This window comes from Akebia trifoliata, chromosome 6 (assembly GCF_017979445.1).
Source record: "Akebia trifoliata isolate Shusen 1 chromosome 6, ASM1797944v1, whole genome shotgun sequence".
In the NCBI taxonomy this organism is placed as follows: domain Eukaryota; kingdom Viridiplantae; phylum Streptophyta; class Magnoliopsida; order Ranunculales; family Lardizabalaceae; genus Akebia; species Akebia trifoliata.
In genome coordinates, this window is record NC_141380.1 from 10042787 (window position 1) to 10060849 (window position 18063).

At 32.4% G+C, this 18063-nt stretch overlaps 1 long non-coding RNA gene across 4 annotated transcripts; it reads left to right on the forward strand.

Moving 5' to 3' along the window:
• Positions 1-5171: 5171 nt before the first annotated feature.
• On the forward strand, positions 5172-17720 carry LOC147400164 (uncharacterized). Of its 4 annotated transcripts, none has more exons than XR_015179213.1 (7): positions 5172-9153; positions 10992-11155; positions 12217-12260; positions 16016-16128; positions 16221-16715; positions 16966-17108; positions 17235-17720. It is a non-coding gene; the product is annotated as an uncharacterized LOC147400164 (long non-coding RNA). The 4 variants fall into 4 exon arrangements; XR_015179214.1 differs by having other exon boundaries at positions 16221-16395; positions 16499-16715; positions 16966-17720; XR_015179212.1 differs by having other exon boundaries at positions 16966-17720.
• The last annotated feature ends 343 nt before the right edge of the window (positions 17721-18063 follow it).

Sequence of the window (18063 nt, forward strand, 5' to 3'; positions counted from 1 at the left end):
ATTTACTTTGATTAATGTTATAAAATATTTTTAACGATTAAGTAAAATATAATATATAAGTTTATTCATTCTTATACAGGAGTCATTTGGATTGGCACAACAATCATTGTATAATCAGTACCCAAGTCAATTATCTTTATGGTCAGGAATGTACGTACAATATAATTACATAGTATACACAGAACAAAGAAATAATCAATTTTTTTCAAGTGGTACTTACATATCTCAATAGGTATGTAATTTATATGTCTTGACACTTTTTTTAACTTAATGAAAAACATCATTTACTTGTATGCATCAATCATTTTATAGGTACCTCCAACACAAACTCATAAATCTCAATGATCGGTTCGAAGATTAAATTTTTCAGATTTATCATCATAATGGATATGATTTTTACCAATTCAATAATGTTTAATACAAGATCATTGATTGTATTATTAGACTTGTAAAATTGATTTCTTTTCCTCATTGGTTTTAACATGCATTAGTCTTTGTAATTGAAAGAAAATGAAAACCAACCTGTAAAGGACTTCTACCAAAGTATAAAAGTATTTTTTGTATTGTAAGGATTCAAAGCCATGAAGATTGTTTAGTCTATTATATCTTAGAATACATTTTGGTCCTTTTTTTTTTTTTTCTTTTTCTTGTGAATAACATTATTTTGTCAAACGTTATTTTAATTTATAATCTAGGTAAGAGGATAAAAAATGTTATGAAGTCACATCCTATACATTGGAAACAAATATTATTAATTCAGGTTATGTTTGGTCAATTGATTCATGATTTTGGCATTTATGTGAAGGGTAATTAACATATTGGAATGATATCCTTAACCACTATCCAGTTTTAAGTCTTGATGTTTTAATAATGATATCTTTAGCCATAAGGGGATCATATGAATGTGTTTATATTAGGTTCCAGTCCCAAGTGTTTTTGTACCACGATCGAAATTCAAATAGAATTGATAGCTTCAAAAGGGATGTATATTAAAGAGATGTCAAGTCATGTTCAAGTACTAATGGTGCTCCTTTAATGGGAGAAACCAAGGACATTGGACTCACCTTGTGTCTTCCAAAATCATGATCTGATTCTTTATTGTTGTAGAGGACAAAATTCTAAGAACTTTGAAAAAAAGAAATTCTATAATAAAAAATCATTTTTTACCTTTGAGTTTCAATTTTAAGTTTGAGAGTTATGAGGAATTTTGATACCCACCCATTTTCAAAACCTTTGATCAAGCTCAAAACAGTTTTTTTTTTTTGGGTATTTTAGTTTATTATTATTATGAGTTTTTGGATGAGGCTTAGATGGCTGCTGTTGGACTGCTAATGTGGTAATCCATTTTAACCAAAACGACCCTTAATAAGCATTAAATCTTACTATGTTGGTAAGGAAAGTGTTTCCCATTTCAATTTAACATTACCACGGTTGGAATTCTTTACAATAAGTTAATAGTGGGAGTATTTTAAGAAAAAAAAAAAAAAAAGAGGGTGTGCTCAATAAAGAATCTCACAAAATCCTCCAATAGAATTAGAATTGAACAGTCATAGTCCGTCAACAAATCATGCCCACTCGAATATTTACCAATGGGTTGTTAAATTGGTAAGGCCTATGGGGTGGAGTCTTGATCCTTGGGCCCGTTAGAAACCCATTGAACCCATCTTCCTCTTTGTTGACCAATTTACCTGGTTTGGGCCTAGTAAAATAAAATAATTAAAAAAAATATGACTATAAATTATCTGCAAACATGAGTTTTTATTTTTATTTTGTATACAGTTGTCCTCATGTCGAACCTACATAGACATGTGGTAAAGATGATCACCTCATCATTGTCATGTGGATCCACCGGCCCGAGCGAACTAACTCTTATGAAATTATGGTATAATTCTATTTTGACCCCTAATGTTTTGTAATTGCACTTACCTCCTCATCCATGAACGGATGAAAGTTTAGATGTTATTTTACTACTACCCTCTAATTTTATATTATTTTTTATTAAAAAAAATAAGTTTTAAAACAAAAAAAATTAAAATGCCCCCATTTAGGGGTGTACAAAATTTACCGGACCAAAAAATTATCTGAACCAGACGAAACCCTACTTGGTACATGTATGAGCTCGAGTGCCTAGAACCGAATTGAACTTGACCCGACCCATGTTTTATCCGTCACCTGTAATCATACCCAGTAATCAAATTTAAAAAAAAAAAAATTGATTTTTTTTTTTTTTAAAACTACCCTCTGTCCTGAATGTTCATAAATTTTTTTGGTCTATCATTATTTAGATTAATACACTATTTTTTTATTTATTATTATCTTATAAGATTTACATATTCATTCACTTGAGCTTTAGTTTAGAAACTAAAGTATGTATATAATTAAAAAATTTATATATAAATCATTTTCTTAGATTAAAACTTTAAAGTAAACTAACCTATTTATAAAAATTATAATATTTTAAAATTTTAAATTTAATATACTTTAATATATGTTTGAACCCGACAAATCAGGTTCGGGTTTGGGTAGGGTAGGGGTACACCATTTTACTACTTGCCCATACCCGAAAGTAGTGGGTTCGGTTCTGATTTCATGTATACCCGACTCGTATTCGAAAAATTAGATCGGCTTTGGTTCTGGTACTCGAATGTACAGGCCTACACCCATCTAAGCATTCATTCAACCCTATTTTTCACAAACATATTTTTATTTATAAAAGGAATAACATTTTAAAAGGGTAAAATGGTCATTATAAAAAGGAACCTAACACTTAGGTTGACGACAATTTGACGGATGGGGGGTAAGTGAACCCCTTAGATAATTATAAGGGAGATAAATGCAATTATAAATATTTTAGGAGTTAAATTGAAATTATGTCAAACTATAGGAGGTCAAAGTATAATTTATCCAAATTTTTATAATAATAATAATAAAATTAATTTAATAAAACTCCCTTACAAAATAGACAATTTAGGTTTGTCACAAAACAAATGCAAGATTAGCTTTACCTTGACTGTCAGTCAACACACCCTTTTCTTTATAAATTAACGATGATATTTTGATTTTTTTATTAAAAAAAATTACCCTTCAAAATCAAAATAATTTAATAAAATTTTACCATTAATCCATTAAAAAATAAAGGGATGTTGACCTTTATTAATAATAATAATAATATACAAAGTCTGAAATCATCCTCCAGAAGATTCTGTATGTTGTACTCTTAATCAACCCATAGTCTCCTTTTGACACCACATTTCATACTCCTTTTGGTAGATGAACACACCAAAATTCAGCGTGATTGATGGTTTCTGACCTTGACAGTAAATATTTCCAGCTGGGATGGGCCTACTTGAATTTCCTACACATGAAAAAATAATTCTGAATTTCAACTTAGAAATCACCATCAAATTAAGGATGAATTTCATGGGTCATTGGTGGGCCTAAATAGTCCATCACGCGATCCACAAATGGAGATTTTACATGTTGTGATGAGATCGACAGGTTCTAGAAAGGAGAAACTTCAATTCTTCTTTCTTTCTTACTTAGTCGATGAAGGGAGGAAATTATTGTATGATGTTGTTTTGACTTTCAACCATGTACTGAGATATGGTTGTGTTGTTTAATTATCAAAATTAAAAACTAATTGAATTGAAATGGTCTATTGAGGACGCAAAAATTGAGACTTGTTGTTTGACTCTGAATTAACAAGTTTGGTTGGATTTGAGTTATTTGGAGAGTTAATTAGCAATCAATAACTTTTGAAATGGACTCCCATATTTGTTATAGTTTTGAGTCATTGTGAGATGCTTAAAACTGATTTCTTTTGGCATAAAATGGACTAGACTTATGTTAAATCTGAATATATCTATATTCAGATTTGAATTTTTTATATTGAATCAGTTTTGGATCCGACTAAGATCCTACCAAATAAAACTATATATATTGAAATCATTTCATATTCATTAAAATCGGATCTATCCCAATATGAATTGCTTGATTTGGGTTGGGTAGAACCATTTGGTGTTTTTCTTGCGCATTACTTTTTTGTTAATTTGTATGTTATTCTATTTTTGTTAAATGGTAAAGGTTTGAGGAGAGTTGATCCCATGACTTAGGTTCAAATCCATTTTAATCTATTTTCACCTTTGTTAACCACTAACCCAAAAGACTTTTAATTAATTCTGTAAATCCATGTTGTGGAAAGGTAGTAGAAAATGATTTCTTGAGAGATCTAAAATTATAATTTTTAAAGTGATGTCATATCATTTGGATCCAAACAGATCTAGGGATAGATCTGTATTTGGATATAGTCAAGGGACATTACACCATATTCAACCTGTTTTTTTAACTTGGATCTACTCCAGGAATCCAAATCTGCTAAATTTGATTTTTGGATCACTCAAAATTCAAGTCAAATCCAACCCATTTTAAACCTAGCATTACCGTCAATTTTCGTAGGTTGAACTGAGCAATTTTGTGGCTTAGGCATAAGCTAAGAATAAAAAATTTAGTTATCCCAAAACCCAGAGGGGATGATAAGAAATGAGGATTTCTCTCTTATTATCGATTTGGGAGGACTATCTAAAATCTTAAATATTTACTATTTATCTTGATCTTAGACCTATTCTAGAATATTTTTATTCTAAAACATTCCAATATTTTACAAAGATTAGAGAATCCCTTTAATTTTTTGTGTGTGCATATTATAACAAACTTCTCCAAAATATTATTCTTTAGAAGTGTGTGTTTTAATCTTCAATTGGGGTGTGATAAACAATCTAAGAAATTGGGGTGTAGTAATAAGAAAGTTGATGTTGGTGCCCCAAATTTTACTTATTATGCTGCAATAAAAAAAAATAAAGAAAATTAGAGAATGGTTGAAAACAAGTAAAAGTTGGGGTGTCAATAGAAACTCTCTATTTTCTGATTTTTTTTTTTTCTTTTTCGGGATTTCTATTTTTTGGGTTTAGGATTTTATAGGAGTATAATCATACTTATAAATGATTATTGAAATTTTTTGAATGAGTGTTATAATGCTTTGTAATGTTGAGATGATGATCTAAACCAAACCTTGATAATGTTTGAAGAGTATCTATTTAATACAAATTGTGTGTGCATTTTTTTTTTTTTTTTGCTTGAGGGGGGGGGGGGGGGGGGGGGGATCTATTTGATATATGAGATCACTATGAATTTACAATTGTGGTATTGCTTTTACTAATGGACCCGAATCAATGCCTTCAAAACTTATCCTCTACTCTTTTTATGGGGATGACCATTGGTAATAAGAAATATTTTGGTTAAGTTTTCATTTGGAGCTCACACATAAATTGGGTGGACCCATTATATATAGATAACGTTTCTGGCAATCAAGAACTATGTTACTAGATTTGTTCCTATTGGACCTAAATAGCAAAGCACACTAAAATGAAAATATTTTCTTTTCTAAAAGAATGAAATGGTAAATATAACAAAAATCACACAAAACGTAAGGATTTATGCGATTCAACAGTGTGTCTACGTCCACGGAACAGAATAATAACAATCATTATTTTTCCTTAAGTTTTACAGTCCTAAAGATTTCTATTTATAAAATTGAGAGTTGCCAAAACATGTAAATCTCTTCAAAATAGAAACCACCAAAAAATAAAATAAAATAATTGTAGACATGAAATGTTCTCCATGAACCTCAATGCTACATTGTTTGGAGTCGCCACCATTCTTTTTTGGAAATGGGTGTGAATGGACACCTGAATTGATTATTTGAAAATCATTTTTTTCATGGCATTGTAGTGACTCTCATATATTGGAAAGGGCAAGGTCTACCTAAGATCTAGGTAAGGAGGTCTGGTTAGAGGATGGGAAAGGTGTTAAGCATCCCATCCTCTCCACCAAAAGTGGTTACCTTGCTTGACTATTTAAAAAAAAAAAACTTAAGAACATAGATAAAAAATGCATGAAGATGCATGTTAAGGTGATGTGTACATTGAGTGAAAATATCCCCTTAGAGAAGGGTTTTGATTTCAATATGAATTTAGGGACATCTTATAGAGAAGGATGACCCATGTAGCCACGTTATTTTTGTGGATATGAATATTGGTTTTAAGCTATTAGAGAGACTCCATGATGAAGTTCCCTTGAGGCTACAACCTTAACGCATGTATGCATAGCTAGAAACTTAGTGTTTCACCCCATCAAGAGGGTGACACATTTCTTCATCATTGCCATACATATGTGAATGTGTGTAATATGATACATGAGATTGAGGTAAGAAGGGTTTCAACCCCCATCCTTTCGATCGAATCTTAGTCCAATCTATCGGGGATGGGAGAGGGTGTGTATTACATCTTAGAGATTTTTAAAATAAAAAAAAATGAAGGGGTTGGAAGAAGAGAATGCAAGCTTAAAATAGATAAACTCCATCTTAAATCCCATCTTATCGCTTGATGAACTTGAATCTTGAGAGGTAGACTTGAGAGTTGAGTGAGATGATTGAGGGTTGAATGAGTTGAAATTAGAAGATGAGAGATTGAGTATAGCTTTTGATAGAGATTTAGGTTGAGAGATGGGGGCTTGAGAGCATGAATTTTTCATAGAAAATGAAGATATTTATAGAGTTTTTGGAGAACTTTTGGGGATAAAATGGTTCAACCTTAAAAATAAAGAGAATGGATATAAGGTTTAAGTTATTTCTTTTTGGATTTTTCATTTGTGTGAGGGTAAAGATGACATTTGTGAAGAAACTTAAAAAATATTATTTCATATTTGATTTTCTGGTAAATAGTGGTGAGAGAACAAAAGTACTTTTAAAAGGTTAAATAAGAGAGTGACATATGTAAAGATGGAGTGATAAGTGAAAAATAAATCTTGGTTCATTTGTACATAACTCATAAAGTAAGGTTAGAAGTATATTTTTGAAATGAACCAATAGGAAAACAAAAGTACTTTTAGGAGAGTGAGTAGGGGAGTGACATGTGTAAATGTGAAGTGGTAGGTAAAAAGTAGACCTTGGTTCATTTGTAAATAACTTATAAAGTAAATGTGGATATGTATTTTTGAAATGGACTAATAGGAAAGCTTCATGTATGTACTTGAAGATTCTCACCTTTTGAGGGTATGATTGGAAGTTCTCTCAACTTTATGGATTATTACCAAAGACCAAATAACCTTTTTGGTTTAACTATCATTTTTGGAAAAGGTATTCTTGGACTTTCACAAAAGGGAGTTGACTCTCCACTTAGATTAAGCATTGGGTATTGAGGGCTTATGGGAGATCAACATGTGTCACCTTTTGAGGGGGTGTGCGAGAATGGGCTTAGAATGGACTTGGTATTGGGCTTAGGTGATGGACTTGGGTTATGGACTATGGACTTTAAGAGTGGGTTAAAAGAATGGACTTGAATTTGGGTTAGAAGGTAGACTTTGTCTTGGGCATAGTTTGGATTAGGAAAATGACCTTGGTTATGGTATGGGTGATAGAGCGGTGAATGGAGAACGGATATAAATCCGGATTGGATCATAGAGGTGGTATGGAATTAGATTGGGTTAGGGTTGGGCATGACATGATGCATGTATGCATGTATGCATGAAGATGATGCTAAGTGGCAATGTGAACCCGTTGAAAGGCTTGAGTTCTAAGTTGGAATCAATTCGAGAAAATTTAGATTTTCCTAAAAGGTTCGTGCAAATTGGGGTGTCTACAATAATCATTAAGAAAATATTATACGATTGGCCTTTTTGTACCCCCTAAACCCTCGGTGGAGACTCTACCCCTGCACCCCGAAAGTTTGTTTAGTGTTACACAATAACTTTCTATAACTTGATTATGTCTTAATTACATTCCTTTTTATAAGTATTGTATTTAAGATGCTTGGAATAATATTGGATTGTGATATTAAATTGAATCCAAATAATTTCAACTTAGTATCAAAAATATAGCTTTTGAAAAAAAAAAAAAAATCTATAGCGTTTGTGTAAGAATGCTATAGATATGTTACTCTTAACCATGGCATTCCACTAAGGCAAGACTATTAAATTTGTGGTATTTTCAAATTATGTAACTATTATAACAATTTGTAAACGCCATTAATCTGATATATTTGACAGTGGTCAAGACAAAGTTATGTAAAGGATAACATTGCATATTATAGCATTAGTAAAAATTAAAAAATGTCAGTATTGAAGTTTAAAGAACGTCGTTAATATTATTTTTCGTTGCAAGGATACAAATTGGACCAATTCATGGTATGGTTCGTGTTGTGAAATACAACTAACCATGTACTTAACCAATTTGCAAATCCTATAATTTTGGTTTTCTAAATTTTGTTATTGGTTTTCTGATGTCCCCCCTCTGACACACTCCCCCATATGCCCCTTGATATGGCATGAACCAGAATCATGGATTCTTTTCCTCAGGATACACAACTGCACATATTTATGGGGATGTGCAATTGTGTATGTGCAGTTGTGTATCCCGAGGGTAAAAAATCAATGGTTCTAGCCCATGCCACATCAGGAGGCAGGTGTTAGAGGGGGTTTAGAAAATCACGACTCCAAAAGAAAATAAAAGCGAAGCTATAATTATTTTGTTGAAAATACTAAAGTGACTTCCTACAACATATTATTTGACAATGAGCTAACATGGACTTGAGCCCAAATGCCAAAATGCCCAAAACCATATATAGATATTTTTTCTTGAGATACAAAAGAAAAATATCTATAGTAGGGAGTGCACAAGTCCATTCACTACAACATTTTTGTTCTACAGCGACGGTTTATAACAGCAGATAATTTTATCCGACGCTATAGGGACCCACAGATGCAAAAAAAAATCACGCTAAATAGTTTCCTACTGATTCATGTACATATAGCAGCGGAAAAATATATCTGCCACTAAAAAAAATCATTTTTTTATATAAAAAATTCGGTTTAGTGAGCTCTCTCTATCAATTTTTTTAAACTTAATATAGCAGCAGATTACATTTTTTGCAGCTGTGAAGCACGGTTCGTGTTTTTTTAGAAACGCTGCACAATCTAAAACTCCATCACTTTCCCTTTTTCATTTTCCTTTCTCTTCTTCTCATTCTCTCTATCTCTTTGAAAGCCCTAAAAGTTGGAGCATCTCCGTGCGACTTCATTGATACCGCTATACTTTTACTGGTGAGTCTCTCTCTCTCTCTTTTTCTATCTTTCTCTCTATGAATATATATCCCCGTGTGTGGTCGAGTCACCACATCCTTTCCTCATTAATGGCAGATTTAGTGAGGAATGAGAGCTGAAGAGTTTGATTTTACTTTTCATGTATGAGAAATCTTTGGGTTTTTGTTGATTTTGTTTAGATTACAAGTTTGTAATGGTAGATATTCTTACAAGTTCAAGAAATTGGTTTGTTTATGGATTGGATTTGAAGTTTAAACCCCATTTTCCTTATATTTTTATTGACTATTATTATCTATTAGATTTGATTTTGTGAATTTATAGTTCAGATTTCTATTTTAATAAGTTCCATTAGATGAATGATACTCTTCTGGATTGATTTCAAGGAACATAGCCTAATTTTAGAACACATTGATAAGTTATGAAGAATTGGAGAATTAAAACTTTCCGAAGTTGGGTGTTTCAAGCACATAATGTTAAATATTAATTACTTGGTGAATACATAATAAACATAACAGGGAGATTTTCAGTTTTTGCTAAAAGGAAATGAGATTGAGAGATTGCAACTCTTTTTTTCATAAAATATAATAATAAAAATAGTGAAGGATATCATAATTGCTCATTGATGTAAGCAATATTGCCCAAATCACATAAATTCTGCCTAGTTCTCTCTTTATTTCTTATTTTTTATTGTTACCATTGCCTCATTCCCATTTCTATACTGGTGAAATTATTAAGGCCCCTCTTTGATGTTGGTTACCCATCATCTTTATTATCCATCAATGTTTAAAATTATAAGGGTTGAAATATTCTATAACTATATGTCAGCTATAATTTAAATATTTTTCCTCAACTTTCTAGGTGAAAATCAAGTAAGTTCATTGGAAATTCTTATGCATTCTATCTCTTTTTAAGTCTTTTATCATGCTTGTACTTGCAAGTATCCTTTAGACTTTAATTGAGATATGTTCATATTCTTGATTATGTGATATTCTTTATTAATCTTGGTTGTGCCACTCATGGAGATTTTCATTCTCATTTATTTGTTTATTGGAGATAGTGAAAATATGATATTGTACATTATATCCACTTTTCAAATCTTTTGTCATGCTATGTGTCTTTCCAACTTTAATTGAGATATATGGTACTCTTGCAAATTGCCGTTTCAGTGTCTAAAATGTTTGCTAATAGTGTATTTCTTTGACTCATAGTTCATATGTATATAAGTAAAATGTACTTAAACTCACTACAACATTTTCAATCTTTAATTTTTTTACAATTGGTACTCTGCAACTCATCTGATTTAGGATTTCTAATTGAAATTAATGATTAGAAGTAGAAATTCAACCACTCAGATTTATCTTAAACTTGTTTCAATCACACAACCCATCGATTTCTATCTGATCCTTCAACATCCATGGATTCAACCACCCAATATGACACAAATTTGAAACCCTAGAGTTCCACTAGTTACTGTCTTCTCAACTCAATTGACCAAACTCCTAGAATACGATGTCATCGGTGACTTAGGGTATCATTCAAAGCTAAAAGGAGAAGCTCATCTCTTGTGTCATAATCTTTGATTACTTTAAGAGATGCCATCTGTTTTTTTTATCGATATAGGTATTATAGGGATTTGAAGAAGAATCCCATTTTGTTAATTTTGATTTATTTTTCTTTCCTTCATAAATAGGTTCGAAGCAAAAAATATCAAAAAATCCTTATTTTTCTTTGGAAATGGGGTTTTTCAAATCTCCATTTTTTCTTTTAATTTCTTTAAAAATAGTTTCGTTTGAAGTAGAATAAATGAAGAAGTTTTTGTTATCTTTTTTGAATTTTAGGAACTATGTTAAGCTGAGGAGATTCATCCAAAATAAGGATTTTGAACACTCAGAAAAAGAGCGGGAGTTGCAGTAAGAAAATCATGAAAAAATAGGAAACATTTTTAGAGAAGGGGTTGGAGTTGCAGTGGCATTTCATTGAAGATTGATTCACAGCAAACTAGGTATGACATTCGCTAATTATTTTTATTTCCTTCCTCATGCCTTTGTTATCATTGGGACTAAATTTATCTTGGATTTGATTTGAAGGATTATTAACCTTATATAGTTGTTTAGAAAATAAATTTGAAAATTATTTTCTTTACCCTTTATAATATTTGGACCAGTGGCTCCATCCCCATACCCTTAGGAAAGGGCACTACCCACTTCACCCCTTCCTGTTGCTCGGTTAATGGGATTTCCAAAGTTCTGCATAACGCAATAGTAACATATGTGTATCTTAAAATAAAAAAGATTGAATTGTGTCAAATATACATATTTTGTGATTATTATGAGCTATTACTTAGGTTTATATGGTATATGCCTTGGGTTAGCGAAGTAAAATTAACCATAAAAAATTTATGGATTTGATAGATTATGCCATCAAAATTAACCCAATGGCCTGTTGGATGGCCTATTGGATGGTCTACCCAATGGCTTGATAGATGGCTTGCCTAATGGCTTATCGGATGGCCTGTCGAATGACTTGTTGGATGTATTATTAGATGACCTCTCTAATGTCTGTCGGATGGCTTATTCAATGGCTTGCCCAATAGCATGTCGAATAGCCTACCCAATGGCCTATTTAATGGCATGTCTAATGGCTTGTTGGATGGCCTGCCCAATAGCCTGTCAAATGGCCTGTTGGATGACCTATCCAATGGCCTGTCGAATGGCCTATCCAATGGAATGTCGGATGTTTGTTTACTTGGGATGTAAGTAGTAATAGATGGCCTATCAATATTAACTATTTTTGGAAATTTTGAAAATAATAAAGACAAACTTGGAATGTAAACCCTCCTCGTATCTCCACTTTTGGAGATAATCAAATTTGACATGTTTTCTCTTCTCTTCCTTCTATTTTTCTTTTCTTTTCTTCCCACTTAGCAATCCAAACAGGAGAAAGGAAGAGAAAATTGCATATTTTATCTTCTCTTATCTCTTCTCAATCCAAATAAAATATAAAGAAAATCTCACATTTGTTATAGTTTTTATAGTATTTTTTTACATTAATTTTTGCATTTAGGTGTTGAAGTAAGTGATGGATAAGAGTTGGATGAAAAATTCAAGGTAAAGTCAACTACTTATGATCCATTGTCAATGTTTATAACTTAATGGGATTTGTTTTTAAAAGTTCCCTACATTATTTTCTAATGTAGGGTGAGTAGCGAATATATAAACGGTGTTGATAAATTCCTTCGATTTCGCATTTGGTAATACATCAATCGACCTTATCCTATGTGCATATAAGAAATGTGTCAACTTTAAGCTCTTGAAATGAGATATTGTCCAAGAGCATCTCATCGTTTATGAAATTATGGAGCATTACACACTATGAAAATATCACAAGGAAATCTCTTCCAAATCCACACCCATTATTTCATGTAATGATGCTCCAACTGGTGTTAATATGAATGGAATGTTGCACGATGCTTTTGGTATGTTGGGTGAGGACAATAATGTACCTGATGGAGCAAGTGAACCTACACAAAGGCACAATATCGAAATAGAAAACTTCTTCAGGTTACTTCAAGATGTAGATAGAGAGTTGTATCCTAAATTTACGAAGTTCTCAAAGCTCTCTTTCATTGTTCAACTATATCACGTAAAGTGTTTGTTTGGATGGAGCAACAAGTCCTTCGACATGTTGCTTATACTTTGGAAGGAGGCATTACCCAAGGGAGAGTTATTGCCAAAGTCTTTTTATGATGCGAAGAAGATCATTAGGGACTTGGGACTTAATTACAAAAAATTGATGCGTGCCTCAATGACTGTATATTATATTGGAAGGACACAGCCAATGACCAATTATGCAAGGTGTGCGGTACTTCGAGATAGTAGCAAGTTGAGCATAAAGAGAAATATGATAACATTTCTCCAAGAACGAAAAAAGAAAGATTCTACTAAAATATTGCATTATTTTCCATTGGTTCCAAGGCTTAAAAGGTTATTTATGTTATCAAAAACTGTATCATTCATGCGATGGGATGACGAGAATCGAACCAAAGATGGGTCTTTGAGGCATCCAACTGACTCTCTTGGCCAAAAAGATTTTGACATTAAACATCGATCATTTTTTTAAGCAGTCGCAATGCTAGACTTGGTTGGCAACCGATAGCTTTAATCCATTTAGGACGATGAGTATTTATCATAGTGCATGGCCTATTATTCTAACATTATACAACTTGCCACCATAGATGTACATGAAGTAGCCTTATCTCATGATATCATTATTGATTTCAGGTCCTTATGGACTCGGCAATGATATCAACGCATATTTGCAATCATTGATAGATGATTTGAGAAACTGTTGGAGTTCGACGTAAACACATATGATGCACATAGCAATTAAACCTTTCTAATGAAAGTTGCATTATTATGGACGATTAGTGACTTTTCAGGATATGCTATGTTGTCTTGATGGAGCACCAAAGGGCATCTTGCTTGTGCTTATTGCAATAAGGACACTTGCTATCGACATTTAAAGTATGGTAGAAAATTTTATTACTTAGGTCACCGTCGATTTCTGTCGATTGACTATAGGTTTAAATTTGATAAGAAATGTTTCGAGGGAGAACAAGAACATCAAATTATGTCAATCCTGCCATTTGGTTATGAGGTTTTGGAATAAGTAGAGGGCATGAACATTACGTTCGGGAAAGTTGTAAAAGGTGGCAAGAAAGGGTGAGAGGATGATGCGAGGGATTTTTACAATTGAAATAAGAAAAGCATTTTCTTTGACTTACCTTATTGAAAACACAATCTGTTGCGACATAGTTTGGATGTCATGCACATTGAAAAAATTGTATGTGATAATGTCATTGGGACTTTGTTGAACATCGAAGGAAAGAAAAAATATAAATTGAAAGCTCGTCTAAACTTGCAAGAAATGAAAATAAGAAATAAACTTCATCCAATTAGTATGAGCAATATTTAAAAAGAAAATTTTGTAATATGTTGAAAAATGTTAAGGTTCTAGATGGTTATGCAGTGAATATTTTACGATGTATACACCCCTAAAAACGTAAGATTTTAAGACTCAAGAGTCATGATTGTCATGTGTTGATGCAACTACTCTCGATAGCCTTATGAAGTACATTGGTTAAGCATGTGAGCACCAATCTAATTGAGTTGTGCACATTCTTTAAGGAATTGTGTTATAAGGTTGCACGGGTAGATGACTTTGAAAGGTTGTAGTCTCGATTGTGTTAACATTATACCACTTAGAGAAGATTTTTCCCCCAGCGTTCCTTGATATTATGGTGCATTTACCTCGTTTATTTGGTTGTCAAAGCACGAATTGCTAGACCAGTACATTATCGACGGATATACCCTATTGAAAGGTGTGTATTAATTTTTGTTATTCTTTTTGTTTTAGTTTCACATGCACCACACTATTCAATTACATAGTAAAATTATCTCAATGCATGGTCATAGGTACATTTTCACACTTAAATCGCAGTCAATCAGAAGGGTACCTCGTAGAAGAATGCTTAACATTTTGCTTGAGGTACTTTGATAGTGCAGAAATGAGGTTTAATCGATCAATAAGAAATAATGTCTTTAGTAACACTATCTCAAGTCGATTGTTGGGGAAAGAATAAGTGTTTACTCTAGATGAAATATCATAGAGACAAGCAAATCGATACATGCTCTTCAACTCTAAGACACTTATCTCATACTTCGAGTAAGAATGCATATTTATTTTAAATTTTACCATGCATGTTGAATGGAATATATCCATAGTTAATCATATCTCTTAAACTCAAACATATACAGAAAACACAAGAATGAATTAAAGTAGCAACATCGTCTGGTCAGTCATTTTCAAATTGATAGGTTTCATGCCAAAGAATTTGATGATTGACTTTTCAACAAGTCCTCCCATTTAGAGAATTTTGCACTTTCAGATGAAGTTAGGATATTAGTAAAAGGTCATGATCGTGTTGCAAAAAGATTCAACACATACATCATTAATGAGTTTATATTTCGTACAAAAGGTAGTGAAAGTAAAAGAAAAAACTCAAAATAACGGAGTTATCGTGGTTGCAAATACATCAAGTTTTGCAAGTGTTAATGATAGAAACCCAATTCAAGGAGACATTACCTATTATAGTGTATTTACTGATATCATATAGTTCAATTATTATGAATGGAAGCATGTTGTATTATTTAAGTGTGAATGGGTTGATGTTAGAAGATGAATAAAAAATATGACTTAGGGTTTACGCTCGTGAATTTCACATACTTATCCAATATTGGAGTAAATATTTACGATGAACCATTTGTACTAGCATCTCAAACCTTCAAGTATTTACATCAAGGACTCTATGGATTCAAACTGGTATACTACTGTACAGTCAAAATCTAGAGACTTGTTTGAAATGGGAAGAAATGGTACAATAGAGGATATCATGATTACTTGCAAAGTTTGTCTTGTAATGATCAAAATATGGTAGATACTTTAATCGCCTCTAATGATAACATAACATGAGATAGGTCAGATATGCTAGGAATAACTATCAATGCACCTCTAATTATCATGACAACTTTAACTGCCACAGATGAAATCAAGAAGGATGACATTAACGAGTCGGACTTTAATAGTATTGATGGGGATGCGTTGGAGTCCAGTTATGTTATTTGAAATTATTCGTGTACAATGATGCAATTACAAGTTCAATTTATCATATGACATAGATTTGGTAATTAATAATTCAAAAACCTCATTGATAAATCTTTGAATTAACCTCCATTATCATTAAGTTAATAACATTTCTTACAAGTTTCAAAATAACTAATCATTTTCTTAATCTTTATTATAGGATGCGTCGTCATGATTCACAACCTCCCCAACGTGAAGATGAGATGATACATTTGGGGCCCACGCAAATAAACATTACTGCCCATTCCAATCAGGCATCTGATGCAACATCTAGTAAGATGGAGTTAATCCTCTTTAAACCTAGGGACGATAACATAAGCTAATCCAAAAGGTAAAAATTAATGGAATGCGTGCTAAATGAACAGGCGGAAAACACAATTGAGGAGAGGCACAGTAAGTATTGTGGGTGTTTACTCTCAAGGGTTAGTCATGGCAAACTTTACAGTTCGCTGGTTTGTTTAGTTCTTGTGCAAGTGGTGAAACTCCCTTGGTCATGGACAAATTCATCAAAAATATATATATATATATTTTGAACCACATGTAAGTTTTTTATTTTATTTTCTAGATGAATATAATATGTATTATGAAAGAAAGGAAAATGAGGTCAAGAAGACCTACCTAATGATAGATGAGTTTGGAGTAGGTTGTTGAATAATTTGATGCAAGCACTGCAGAGCTTGGGCGTTGATCTATCACCAGCCAATATCTTAGTGCAAATTGATATCAAGAAGCGAGAACTTAATACAGAAAAAATGTAGAGGTCAGTTCGACAAAGAAAAACAATGTTTTCGTGGAAGGACTAAATGGGACAGTGATCACATCTGACCACTCAGGTCTCAAAGGAGATAATGCAACAGTTAGTAAGTTACCATCTTAATGTGTCTCTCCTTGTTTAATTTGCTGGCATATTTCGACATATATATAGCTCATTAGAAGAAATTATATGCACTTGTGTACATTGTTTAGACATGCTTGGTTTGTCAGGTCCCCAAGTTGGATTTTCTCATTTTTCATTATGTAGAGAACTCCATTAACATCAAAATGTCCATGTTTCTGTTAAAATCCTTTCTAAGTGAAACTGTGAGAATTTTAAAGTAAGTGTTGAAACAGGTTTAGCTGGATTACGTGTGGGATACAGAGCATTTCCACTGAGCATTATTGAATTTCTATGGAGAGCCAAACAACCATATAATGTGTCTACTCCTGCTGAAGTTGTTGCTTGTGCAGCATTGTAGAATACCATCTATCTAGAGGTACCTTTTTTTTAATTGGCTTTCTCTCACACTTCTACTTATAACATATTTTCACAATGCATAGTTGTTAAGGTAAATTGTGAAATAAGTACCTTGCACTTGAGCATCATTTCTAATATTGGTCAGCAATCTCCACAAAACGTGACAAAGCTATTAGTACAAGAAAGGAGATACTCTTTAAATGTCTGAATAAAGTGTCATTTTTGAAGCCATATCCAAGCTACGCTAATTTCATTCTTTGTGAGGTTACATCGAGAAAGCAACACAAGCAGCTAAAGGTACATAAAACTCTTCTTGAACCCAATTATTTTTTCTTCATTTCCAAACATTTTAACTAACACAATAAACAATTATTTTCCTATTAGTTTGTCAGTTGTTGCACCTACGAAATTTGTGGCTAATGAAGAAAATATTGTCTGTCATAGTTAACTTCTTTTCACAATTTGATTATTTGGTCGACGATCACGTTTGACTATTTTTTGAAGACCAAACCTAGCAACCGAGTTGAGCTTGGACCCATAAACATATTACAGTTCAAGTTTCAAGGTCGTGGGTTCAAGTCCAGCTTACCTATAAAAAAGAAGTGTTGTTTCCATTTCAGGTTTTGTTTTTTTTTTTTTTTTTTGGGGGGGGGGGGGGGGGATCGGTATTTTTTTCAGTTGCATTCATCACTCCTTTCATTCATAATTATTTTAGCAAGATCTTGCGAAAAGGGGTGTAATAATTAAGCACTACAAAAAAAAATGAGAAACTATGTTCAAATCTCCATTGGGAAGCCTGAACACACATCCATCTTAATGTCGTGTCTCAACGAATTGAGGTGACATGTTTCCAAAATTGAAGCATGTCAGATTTCATGTAGTCACCAACCTTATCTCGAGATACACACGAGACATCAACTTTTGGAGAGTAAATGAAAATAGGAGAAGAAAAAAGTTATAATCTTTTCCACGAA